Consider the following 12,059-nt stretch of genomic DNA (forward strand, 5'->3'; position numbering starts at 1 on the left):
ATGCTAACATAGGTCATACTCCATTCCAATTAAATTAGAATCTGGAGCAGGGGAGCTAAGCATTTGTGTTTTGTTTATTTTTTGTTTGTTTGTTTAGATTTCAAAATAATTCCACTGCAGTGAAGTTAGGAATTAACTACCCTTGAGTTTATGTCAGAACAACCTAGAGGACTAGTCAGAACAAAAATTGTTGGCCCTACCCTTGGAGTTTCTGATTCTACTGGTGTGGAGAAGGGCCTGAAAATTCCTATTTCTAACAACTCCTCAAGTGAAGCTGATAATACAAGTGTGGGAATGTATTGGATAGGATCACTTTGGAAAATTGTTTAGTATTAACTGCTAAAGGTAAAGTTACACCTACTCTAACCAACAATTCTTTTCCTCAGTATGTGCCCTAGAAAAATTTATATTTTTATGCACCAGGAGACATGTATAAGAATGTTTCTTAGCCATATTATTTTTAATGACCAAAAACCAGACACAATCTAATATCTGCAAGCAATAGAATGAAAAATCAATTTATGGCATGTTCTGACCATGATATAACTAACGTGCACCATAACAACGAATAAGCATGTCTACACACAGAAATATGGATGATTTTTAAAAATGTAGTATTGAACAGAATAAGCCAGACCTATACACACAAAAAACACATAAAATATGATTCATTTATATAAATTTAAAATAATATTGACAAGACTAAAAGACCATTTTTTAGGAATTTATATTTCAGGGTTAAATCTATTTTAAAACTCAAGTAAGAAGTTGCTTTAGTGGTTTTCTTTGATGGTAACAAAGTATCTTTATTGGGAAATGCTTGTGGGGTCTTCAGAGTAATGGCAGTGACCCATGTCTTTACCCAGGAGATAATTAGATAGGTGTTTTTTTATAATAATTTCAATAAACTTTTATGTCTATAATATTTTACAATAAAAATAAATCAAATATCAATCAAGAAGGCTGGGTAACTAGTAGAAAAATAAAATACAATCAAAACTAACTTAAAAGCTGAAATAAGATGAATTTCAAGTTACCTATAGTAAGGGAAATTTTATTAAAGTCAAATCTATGAACTAAGTAGAATATATTTTTACTGTTTTGTTTATACAGCTAGAAGAAAATGATTTTTAATGATTTTGAAATTTTAGGAGAAAATAGTGACAACTGGGCCTTTTTTGTGAGACATTGGTTTATACCCGTTGTCCCAGTGTAATTATTAACAATACCCTTTCATTCTCAAAGTGTCCTAATTTGGACAATATATTATAAGTATTTCTCTATTTTTAGCATTCTTTGTTAAACACCTGAAACGTTAGAAAAATATGTCTTTCCAATGATGCATTTTGGTTTAGGCAATAAGAATTTCAACCTGAGTAAAAGCAGAATGGTCTCTTCATATATATATGGTTTTGCAAAAACATGCATTTCCAAAGCCATAGCATTTCTTTTACAAACTTTTTTCCTTTCCCCACATCTAAAAGGTTTTGCCTAATTTAATAGTTTCACTGAAATTAATCATTTCAAGTGCTTACACCCACCCTGCCAAAAAAAAAAACCGAGCTGATTCCTTAAGAGAAACAATGAAAAAAAGGCCAAGTACACCAAGACCCCCAAACTTAATGATTAAATATTTAACATCTGCAATGCCATCTGCTTTTAAATCTGTCATTTTCAGAAGTTTTTCTGATAATCATTGAAAGTTGAAATCATGTGAGAGAAGTACAAGAAGACAAGAAACGGAGACAAGAGTCAAAGCATAAAGAGGAATAAAAACCTGTGCTAAGTTTCTTCTAACTTGAAATTCCTAAATAAAGTCTCCAAGTAAAACACTGGGAACATCAAAGTGTTCCCACATAGTCACATCCTCCTCTTTTCCAGCCCACTCTCGAGAAGGAAAAAGCTAAAGCTTTCAAATCATATTGAAATAACTCAGCAAAATTTATTAATACTCATCTAATTCTTAGGCCCTCAGGATAAACTCTCATTGACGTCAGCAGGAGATTTTTTGTGTATGTGTGCAGACAGTTGTGAATCCATCTCAATATGTTTCAACTGTGTTATTTAGAGCATTGCCATTTTAGGATGGAGCTTCAAAGGCCTTCCCTACCACTGCTAGGAAATTGGCATTAAGAGCCCCACATCCCCAGATGTAATGACTCCCTCCTGGCTGTTTCTGAAGGATGCTGCTGGAACTTTGTATCTGAAATGGGGAATCTGAAGTGAAGGTACAGGATGAAAGTTTGCCTGGAAACTTTTCTTTCACGATCATTGTCAATTGAAAAGTGTAAGTACTAACTAATAGAAATGATGTTGCTCAGGAACCAAGAATTCGTTTATACACATTCAAGCTGTCTGTGCACATATAGACTGATTTGAGGAGGGGGAACTATTTAACTTCAGCCATAGATCTTTTTATAAAATAATATATCAACCTAGGATTTCGTTGCAAGGAACAAAAGCCCATTTAAGCCAGTTTAATTTATGCGGAATTTAGTTGTAAGCTAAAATAGGAAACCTTACAGGCATTTAAGGATTAGAAATGAGAGCCAAGCCACATGGGACAGACAGGGGAACAGAAAAGTCTGTTGTGCAATCATTCTATGTATTTCTTAAAGCATGAGATTCTTCTGACTGTCTGCTTCTTTCTTTCTTTTTTTCTTTAGCTTCATGTAGTTCCACATTCTTCTACTTGCCCTGATATTTCAATTCAGTTGTCCACTATCATCTGAATAATAGCCCCTGTGTCTCCAAGTGCAATTTCTCAAGAAAAGAATCTATTAGTTCATCCCAGTCTATGTACTGGGTCTCGTGTTTGCATTCAACCCTAGCCTAGTCGGCTAGTGGTGAGGAGTCACTTCTTACAAAAGGGGCGGTGAATGGAGTACATTCTAGAAAATTTAGTATAGACTGGATGGGTTCTCCCAAAATGTCTATATATGGAGATTATTTAAAATTACTATATTCTGATGGACTTGTGTGTAGATGCCCAAAGTGCTGGCTCCTTTTTATCTTCCAGATCAATATAAATTCAGGAAATAAATGACCAACTTTCAAATAAAAATGTTGAAGCTACAATGGAAGTTTTCAGTCTCCTGAAATGGAAATGTATTTTAAAAAACTGGATGATGTCTCTAACATCCATACCTTTCTTTACTCAAAAGGCCTCTGACGTTGGATTGCTTTCATCCCCCTAATGAAGGTTTATGTATTTTTAATATGTTTCTGTTTAACACTCTCCCCCTGAATCTAAAATGAAGAGTTTCTTATATATTACATTAATAACAACAAGAACACATTTGGATTTTGCCAGAAAATGCCAGGATTTTTGAAACATGATACATTTAGGTCCTACTGAGCTTCTGAGAATATATTTTGAGAGCCAATGGAGAAATAGAAATCTTAATGTTTGGTTGCCCTGTTTTTTAATAGCTTTGATCTCATCTTTTAGCTAATTTTTTTCTCCCAATTTAGAATAGTCAATTTATTTTCTCTTATTGAAAGAAAAATAAGTATTAGTTATTTTTTTGATCTCTTTGAAGTTAGCTTTTGCAGAAATTCTATATTCTGACCTGTTGCTTGCTGCTAGAGATTTACAGAGGGCATATCCGATCCATTTCCAGGAAGAACAAACCAATTAATGAATTCTAAGAAGATGAAGAAAAGTCAACAATGCAAAGTTAGATTTCCCTCTTTTCATATGACATATTTCTTGGCTTTAGCTTTTATATGCAGGAGCTGAAAGTTGGGAGTGTACAGTAACCTGTGCTCAAACTCCAAGTTAACAATTTGGGGCTTGATCCTAAGTACAATGGAAAACAAATCATATGTTCTGTACTAGGGATGATGTGACCTCATTTATGTTAAAAATAATGCTGGAAGGGACTAGAGAAGATCAAGAGTTACGGTGCAGTAAAGTGACTTTAAATTACAGTAGAGGCAATGAAAATGGGGGACGTGGATTGATTCAGGACAACTGAAGATGTATACAGTCAATCAACAAGTTCTATTGTTTAGAGTATAACAGGAAAAAATAACGATTTGGGTTTAAGCCGTTGGTGCACTGTAGTGTTGTTTGATGAGATAGAAGATTGAAGAAAGAGGGTGTTTTGGACTGAATTGTCTCCTCCAAATTCATATGTTGCAGCCCTAACCCCTTATATAATTGCATTTGGAGGTAGAGTCTTGTGAGGATATTGCAAAAGTTAAATGAGGTCATAAGGAGTGAACCTAATCCGATAGGATTAACTCCCTTATAAGAAGAGAGAAAGACATCAAAGTTCTCTCTCTCTCTACCATCTGAGGACATGGCAAATGGGTGGCTATCTCTAAGCCAGGAAGAGTGTTTTCATCAGAAACCCAATTGGCTGAACCTCAATCTTGGACTTTTAGACTCTAAAACTGTGAGAAATAAATCTTGGGGGGTTAAGCCACCCAGCCTATGGTATTGTGTTATGGCAGTCCAAGTTGACTAAGATAGGGGCTTTGAAGGATGCATGTAGATTGAGATGGATGTGGGCTCATTGATATAATGGATCTGGGGCTCAGAGTGAGGTGTAAGCTACAGATCAAAATCTAGATATCATTAGCATTTAAAGGTTATCTTGAGTCGCAGATATAAATGAGGTAATCTAAAACAAGTCTATAGATAGGGAAAAGAGAAAGAACCAAATCTTGAATACCTATTATAAATAGAGTTTTGTGCAGGAGAAATATCCAGCCGAATAAAGTGAAAAGCAGTGGCCAGAAAGGTAAGAGATTTGTCATCAAGACTTTGTGATGTTAGGGAGACCAAGAGAAGAAAGTAATAAAGCAGAAGAGTACTGATGGATTATGCCGATTATTGCTGAGAGGTTAAATAAGAGGAAGATGAAGAAGCTTCCATTAGATCTGGCAATACGAACATCATTGGTGACAACTGGTGAGAATAGTTTTGGTATAATGGTGTGGTAGACTCCATATTGAGTGAATCAAAAATAGGGAAGTGGAGGCATATTTCATGGACTCTGTGTGTGTGTGTGTGTGTGTGTGTGTGTGTGTATGTGTGTGTTATAGTTGACTGTGACAGGAAGCAGAGAAATAGGAAGGTAATTGAATCTAATGTGTGTTAATGACTCCCCTGGGTGGATCAGGTCTAGGATGAGCCACATTAGTTGCTACTTGGGTAATGAACATGCCTCTATACCTAGTACCCTAGAAATTGTATAACAAAGTCTTTCGCTATCATCTCTTATGAAAAAATTGCTTTTGACATATTTATTTTGGGGTTATGTTTTTAAGAATGCACTTCATTGCTATGGCAAGAGTTGTCTACACTTCCATTTCTTTGAAAATGGACTCATTTTATGTCCTCTCCACAGTCCTTTTAGGAAGTAGCTCTGTGCCCCTGAATCCTGGAAACATTTGTTGGGTCTCTGTGACTTACTTCCAGACCCTTGGAGTAGGCTACCTGCCTCTCTAGTCCACTCTCTACCTTCTGCTTCCTGAATTTCTTTACATGGATCTTAGCCCATTTTCAGTGAATTCTTTCTGCTTACTTCTAGACCTTCATATGACAACCTGACTTCCTCTATCATGTTCCATTATCTGGTTTTTGGACCTCTTTTGGCCACCTGCTCTGATTTTCCATTACAATGGCATCCAGGCCACCTATGAGCTAAACCCATAATGAGTTAAGAGCTCAAGTGCTGTGGAATGAGAGAAGTGGGCATAATGACCATTCATACCACCTAATAGCTATGAGTCCTTGGCCCTGTTTAGTTCTCTAAGCCTGGGATCTTTCCCTGTAAAAGATGCCATGAATACTAAATTAAACACTGTCCAAAACATTCACTTAGAACAGAGCAAGTTCTGAATTAATGGTGGCTACAATTATTATATCCAATAGTGACCTAAATAAATTACTAAGCTGGCTTCATTTTCTGTCTGGGTTTTGTGATGTAATTTGTGTTATTAAGTTTGCCGAAGTCTAAATAATTTTAAAAGGATGATTTTTAAATCTGTCTCACCTTTTCATTTTAGAAATCAATAATTTTAAGCAGTCTATAACACTATTCAAAAAGGTAGTCTGCCCTTGTGATTGTTTTGTGATGTAACTCTTATTTGCAAATAGAAGAAAAGGTCTTTATAAATGACTTGTTGGCCATTCAATTACTTATTCAATTACTTATATGACATCTCTGGGCTCTAGTGAAATCACATTCTCTACAATATAGAGAAAAGCACTGATGAAAGAAGAGTAAGTGATGTGATCAAGGCCTCCCAGAAAGTCAGAAACAAATGTCAGGTTATACCATGGCATTCTTCTCTCAGAGTCTACTTCACTCTAGTATCAATTAAATACTGGGCAACCTGTGTCCAATACGAAAATAATGCAACCATATATGTAATTTCATTTTTAAAACGTTTTGCAAATATAATTTTAAATTTTCTACTAGCCACTTTTATTTTCTTTAGTCACTATTTTATTAGTTTTTTTATCAGCAAAAAGATATATAAAGATTGACATAATAGACAATTCACTCATTTAAGTGTAAAATTCAATGCTTTTTAATATATTCATAGAGTTGTGCAACAGTCACCTCAGTCGATTTTAGAACATTTTCATTATCCCAGAAGAAATCCCATACCAGTTTGCAGTCAATACTCATTTTTCCCCAAGTCTCCCACCCCAGCCCTAGGCAACCGTGAATCTACTTTCTCTCTCCATGGATGTGCTACTTTTATTTAGCAAAATAGGTTTAAGTTTTATGGATGTTGTATTGAGTATCAGTGGTTCATCCTTTTTTATTCCGTCGTATGGATACATCTCACAGTTAGTTATTTGTTCTGCTGATGGATATTTAGGTTCTTTTCAGTTGGGTGATTATGAATAAAATTGCTATAGACATTCTCGTACAGGTTTTGATATGAACATAATTTTAATTTCTCTTAAGTAATTAGTGGATCATAAGGAAAGTGTCATATGTAACTTCATAAGAAATTGTCTATTTCCTAAAATGGCTACACTGTATTACATTCTCCCCAGCAATGTTTGAGAGTTTCAGTTTCTTCATTGTTATTAGCACTTAGTATGGCTAGTTTTTGTTTGTCTGTTTGTTTGTTTGCCAGTCCAACAGGTGTGCAGTAATGTAGCCAATTTTAAAGTTAAAAAAGGGTGAAATTAATTTTAATAATATATTTTTAATCCAAGGTATCAAAATTATTATTTTAATCTGTAATAGATATAAAAATTATTAATATGATTATATTATTTTTCATACCAAATTTGGAATCTGGTGTGTATTTTACACTTATAGTACATCTCAATGCACATGCTAAATATTCACATTTCAAGTGGAGTAGGATTCTATGAAAACAAAGTTGCATTTAATTGAAAATATTTTATACTGCTTCAGTTTTCACCTTAAGTTGAAGTATGTTAAAATTAAATAAAATAAAAATTCGGCTCCTCAGGTGCAGTAACCACATTCTAAGTGCCCAGTAGTTACCAGTGGCTGATGGTTACTGTGTTGGACAGCAGAGGCAGTGACAGTCCCCATTCGCTCCCACCCACAGCACACGATCACCTTCCCAATCTCTAAACCATGGGGCGCTGTAAGGGATACAAACCTCCTCAAGACTAAACCATATTTGATGCACCCATGATAGCAAAGGAACTTGGAGCAAGTTAAGGAGAGTGAAAATTAAATCTATTATTGAAGAATGATGAAATGAATGCTTCAAAAGATATAAGCACTAAATACTATGGAATCACCAAAAGGGGCACATAATCTAACATGAAGGCATTAAATATGGTTTAGTCTCTTCTCTCCCAGAACTGTGCGAAAATAAATTTCTGTTGTTTATGCCACTTAGCCTGTGGTATTCTGTTATGGCAACTTGAGCTGACTGAGACAACCACCAAATCAAATCATTTCTTTGACTAGAGCCTCAAATTGAGAACAAATGTGGATGAGGCCAATGTTGCTGGCTCCTCCTTGGCACATCCCAATTCAGAAGAAGAGCACCAAAGTGGTCCTAGGATTGGAACTAAGACATCTTGAAGATCAGTTTCTGAATCAGGCATCCTGTTTTTGTCCAGATGGTGCACTTCTTAAAGAAAAAAAAAAAGCCAGGCTTAATCAGATATTCTAAAGATAAAGTCATGGTTATTTATTCCAAAACTATGTTTTGGAAAAAGTCAGGAATTGGAAGGCAGAGTGTAGAAAGAACCAGTGGTAAATTGCTGTGACTTCATTCAAGCAAAAGGCCACCTCTTTTGCAAGTGAAAAAGGCATGTGTTTCTCTTTGGAATAATGGCACCTAATAATTCCTCTAACATTTGTTATGTGTGCTCCATATACCAAGCACCGCACTAAATGAAAGGTACACAGAATGAATAAGATCTATTTCCTCTATTTAAATAAGTTAAGGTATATATGTAATAGAATATCATAGAGTTATTTAAAACAATGTATTGATATGGGACAGCATCCATGATAGTTTTAAATATATTAAAATTAGCTTCAGACCAATTTGAATACTATTTCAAGTATGTAAAGGATTATAGAAATCTTAATGTTATAAATATAAATGCATATGCATAGAAAATTTCTGGTAGCATACACATGAATCTGTTACTGATTTTAATGGAGAGTAGAATTGGGCTGGAGATAGGGAGGATAGAGAGATATAATTTCACTAAATACTGTGTATAGCTTGGTCCATGAAAAGTTAATGAATTCACAGTCTAGTTATAGAAGAGATGAGTAAAAATAGGTTCAATAAAGAACTCTAAGTGCTAAAACTGAAATATGCGTAGGGTTAAGCAAGGATATAAAGGAGTGTTCGATTTTATGTGGAGTGGTCAGGAATTACTTTTGAGGGGAGTTATGCATGAGCTAAATTTTGAAAACTGGGAGATTAAAAAAGGGAGCAGGGTAGCAAAATATCAGAGATAAAGAACTAGAGGTACAAAGCGTCATGGAATGTTTGAGAACATGCAGGTAGTCTTCTACACCAATTTTAATTAGCTGAATATGTGGGGTCAGTGCAGGGAGGTATGGCCATAAATGAAAGTGATGAAAGAGGTGATCGTAAGCATATCTCAAAATTAAATAAACCATGTTTACTGTTAAATACTGTTCTAAGAGCTTTATTATTACAGGGGACAGTGAGGAAATTGAGACAAAATTTCAGAAAAGGTTAAGTAAGCAACACTATCAAATAATTCTTAAAGGATCAACCATTACAAGCCTGGAAAACGTTCTTTGCTTTGACTATTATGAGGTTGTTGGTTACCTCTAACACAGGTTTAGTGAGTTGGAGAATGACAGGCACTTTGGCAAATGGTAGTAAATGATAGGGCTGCAAGATGGTTTATTATCTTGGGAGCTCAGGTGTCAGGTAGCTTGAGATACAAAGTGAAATGATTAATTAATTACCTTTGCCCCACGTGTAGGCTGGAAGTGGCTTAGTAATGCTTCTCAGTGAAGAGATCGCCCCACAGGAAGTTGTAAGAAAGGAGACTGACCTTCAGCTGGTAGCTCTGCAACCCATGGTGGGTGGGCCTTTTATAGCTTCACGATGTGTAACCAAAAAGGCTGGGAGGATCTGAAGGAAAGGACCCAGATCATTGCGAGGCCAAAAGCAGCTCAGGTAAAATAGCCCTTGAATATAATAGTTCTCTTTTAAAAGTTTTACAAGTAATTTAGAACATCTGCCCTTTAAGGATATTTCTAGGAATGGACATCTAAACACATTTATGTCTGGTTCTATCCAGAGCTATTGTTCCCCATAAATGGCTTCTTGTGTCTTAATTCAAATGTTGCATTGAATTCATTTTTGATATAACGGTTAAGAACTAGGCCTTGATTGTTCGACACCCTTTGAAACAATTCCTTAGCTAAACTTGTTAAAAGGACATTGTGATGAATATTAAAATATGTTAACAGAATAAAAATTGTCTGGAATTACAAAAAAAAAAATGTAGCATAAGGCATCAGCCCATTTGGACCAAATCCTGGCTTTGCCACTTGGCTAGGTTACTGGACTATTTCAAGTCTCCATGGCTATGCCATGAATTGGGAAAAGTATGTGAAATATCTCATGAATTTTGTTTGGAGATTCAATTGAGATAGTGTGTTTATTTATATATTTATTTTAATTAATTCATTTATTTTTTTAATTGAAGAAATGATTTAATTTTCTCCTCATCTACCTCCCCCCACCTCCCTCCCCTCTGGTAACCACTAGTCCATTGTCCATGTCCATGAGTCTCTGTTTGTTTGTCCTGCTAACTTGTTGCTTTTAGGTTTATATCCCACATATAAGTGATAGCATGTGATTTCAACCTTTTCTGTCTGGTTTATTTCTCTTAGTATGAATATTTCAAGGTCCATCTATGTTGCTGCAAATGGCAGTATTTCATCTCTTCTTATGGCCGAATAATATTCCATTGTAGATATGTAACACAGCTTCTTTAGCCAATCATCTATTGTAGGATAGCTTCCATGTTATGGCCACTATGAATAATGCTGCTATGAACATCGATGTGCAAATATCTTTTCGGATATGGGTTTTCAAGTCTTTGGGGTAAATGCCCAGTAGAGGGATTGCTAGATCTTATGGTAGATCAATTTTTAGCCTTTCGAGGAACCTCCATACTGTTTGCCATACTGGCTGTACCAATTTGCAGTGAATTGGGAGGTTTTTGATTACTGATTCAATCCCTTTACTCACTATTCTATTCAGATTTTCTATTTCTTCGAGATTCAGTCTTGGTAGCTTGTGTGTTTCTAGGAATTTATTTATTTCTTCTAGTGGACTTTAGAGAGAAGAGACGCCGGGCAGAGGGCAGCGCGGACGTCGGGGCAGTGACATCGCACAGGGACACGCTCGACAGAGGACAAGCTTGGCTCACGGTGGTCGAGTCTTTCACGAGCTCTGAAACTTTACATTGTTTTAGGCATTTTTGAGAAAAAAAGGATGTACCCAAACACATATCTTGTTATTCCAAAGTGTGGAGACATGAAGTCTCCCACCCCTCTCTTCTCTACGAGGGAGGACGATGCTCGAGACAGAGCAAAACTGACGTGATTATGGCAACATTAGAAAAAAACGGCAACAACCGTGCGTGTGTTCACACCCCCGGACCCGCGGGGCGCTCAGGGGTGTCCTGAGGGTGAGAGGGATCGCTCACACTGACGCTCGAAACGCAAGCCGGGCGCCCACGCCCGGGACATTCATTCTTTTGCAGGTGGCTTTCAAGTTTTCCCAGCACCATTTACTGAAGAGGCTTTCCTTCCTCCACTGTATGTTTTCGGCTTTTTTGGGGTCAAAATTTATTTGCCCATGTAAATATGGGTTTACTTCTGGACTCTCGATTCTGTTCCACTGGTCTGTGTGCCTGTTTTTCTGCCAATACCATGCCATTTTGATTACTGTCGCTTTGTAGTATAATACGAAGTCAGGTAGAGTGATACCGCCAGCCTTGTTCTTTTCCTAAGGATAGCTTTGGCAATTCAGTGTTTTTTGTGCTTCCATACAAATCTGATAATTTTTTGTTCCATTTCTTTAAAATATTATTGGGTTTGGTTTTTGATCCAATCTGCAATTCTGTGCCTTTTTATTGGTGAGTTCAGTCCATTTACATTTAGGGTGATTATTGAAATACTAAGTCTTCTTATAGCCATTTTATCTTTTGCTTTCTGGTAATTCTGTGTTTCCATTGCCTCCTTGTCCTTGGGTTTCTGTTTTCTTTGTTTTGGTGGGCTTTTATGGGTTTCTCTCTGGTCCTTCTTGTTTTATGTTATATACTTCAGTTCTGAATCTTCGGTGTGTAGTTACCATTACGAATATGAAAAGAATAGTTTTATATATATATATATACAGTCATCTATTTTCTTCTACATGTGCCTTATCTCCATTCTCCTTTGCAAACTGGATTTTTGAATCCTCCCTTTTTCAGTCATTGTTGTCTCAGTTTGGCCGTATGTATGCTGAATTTTCATTACTCTCTTGCTATAGAAAATCGCTTCTTATTTTTAAGCTTATAATGTCTTGTTTTTAGTAAGAGG

Source organism: Pteropus alecto, unplaced genomic scaffold, assembly GCF_000325575.1.
Source record: "Pteropus alecto unplaced genomic scaffold, ASM32557v1 scaffold12, whole genome shotgun sequence".
Classification (NCBI taxonomy): Eukaryota; Metazoa; Chordata; class Mammalia; order Chiroptera; family Pteropodidae; genus Pteropus; species Pteropus alecto.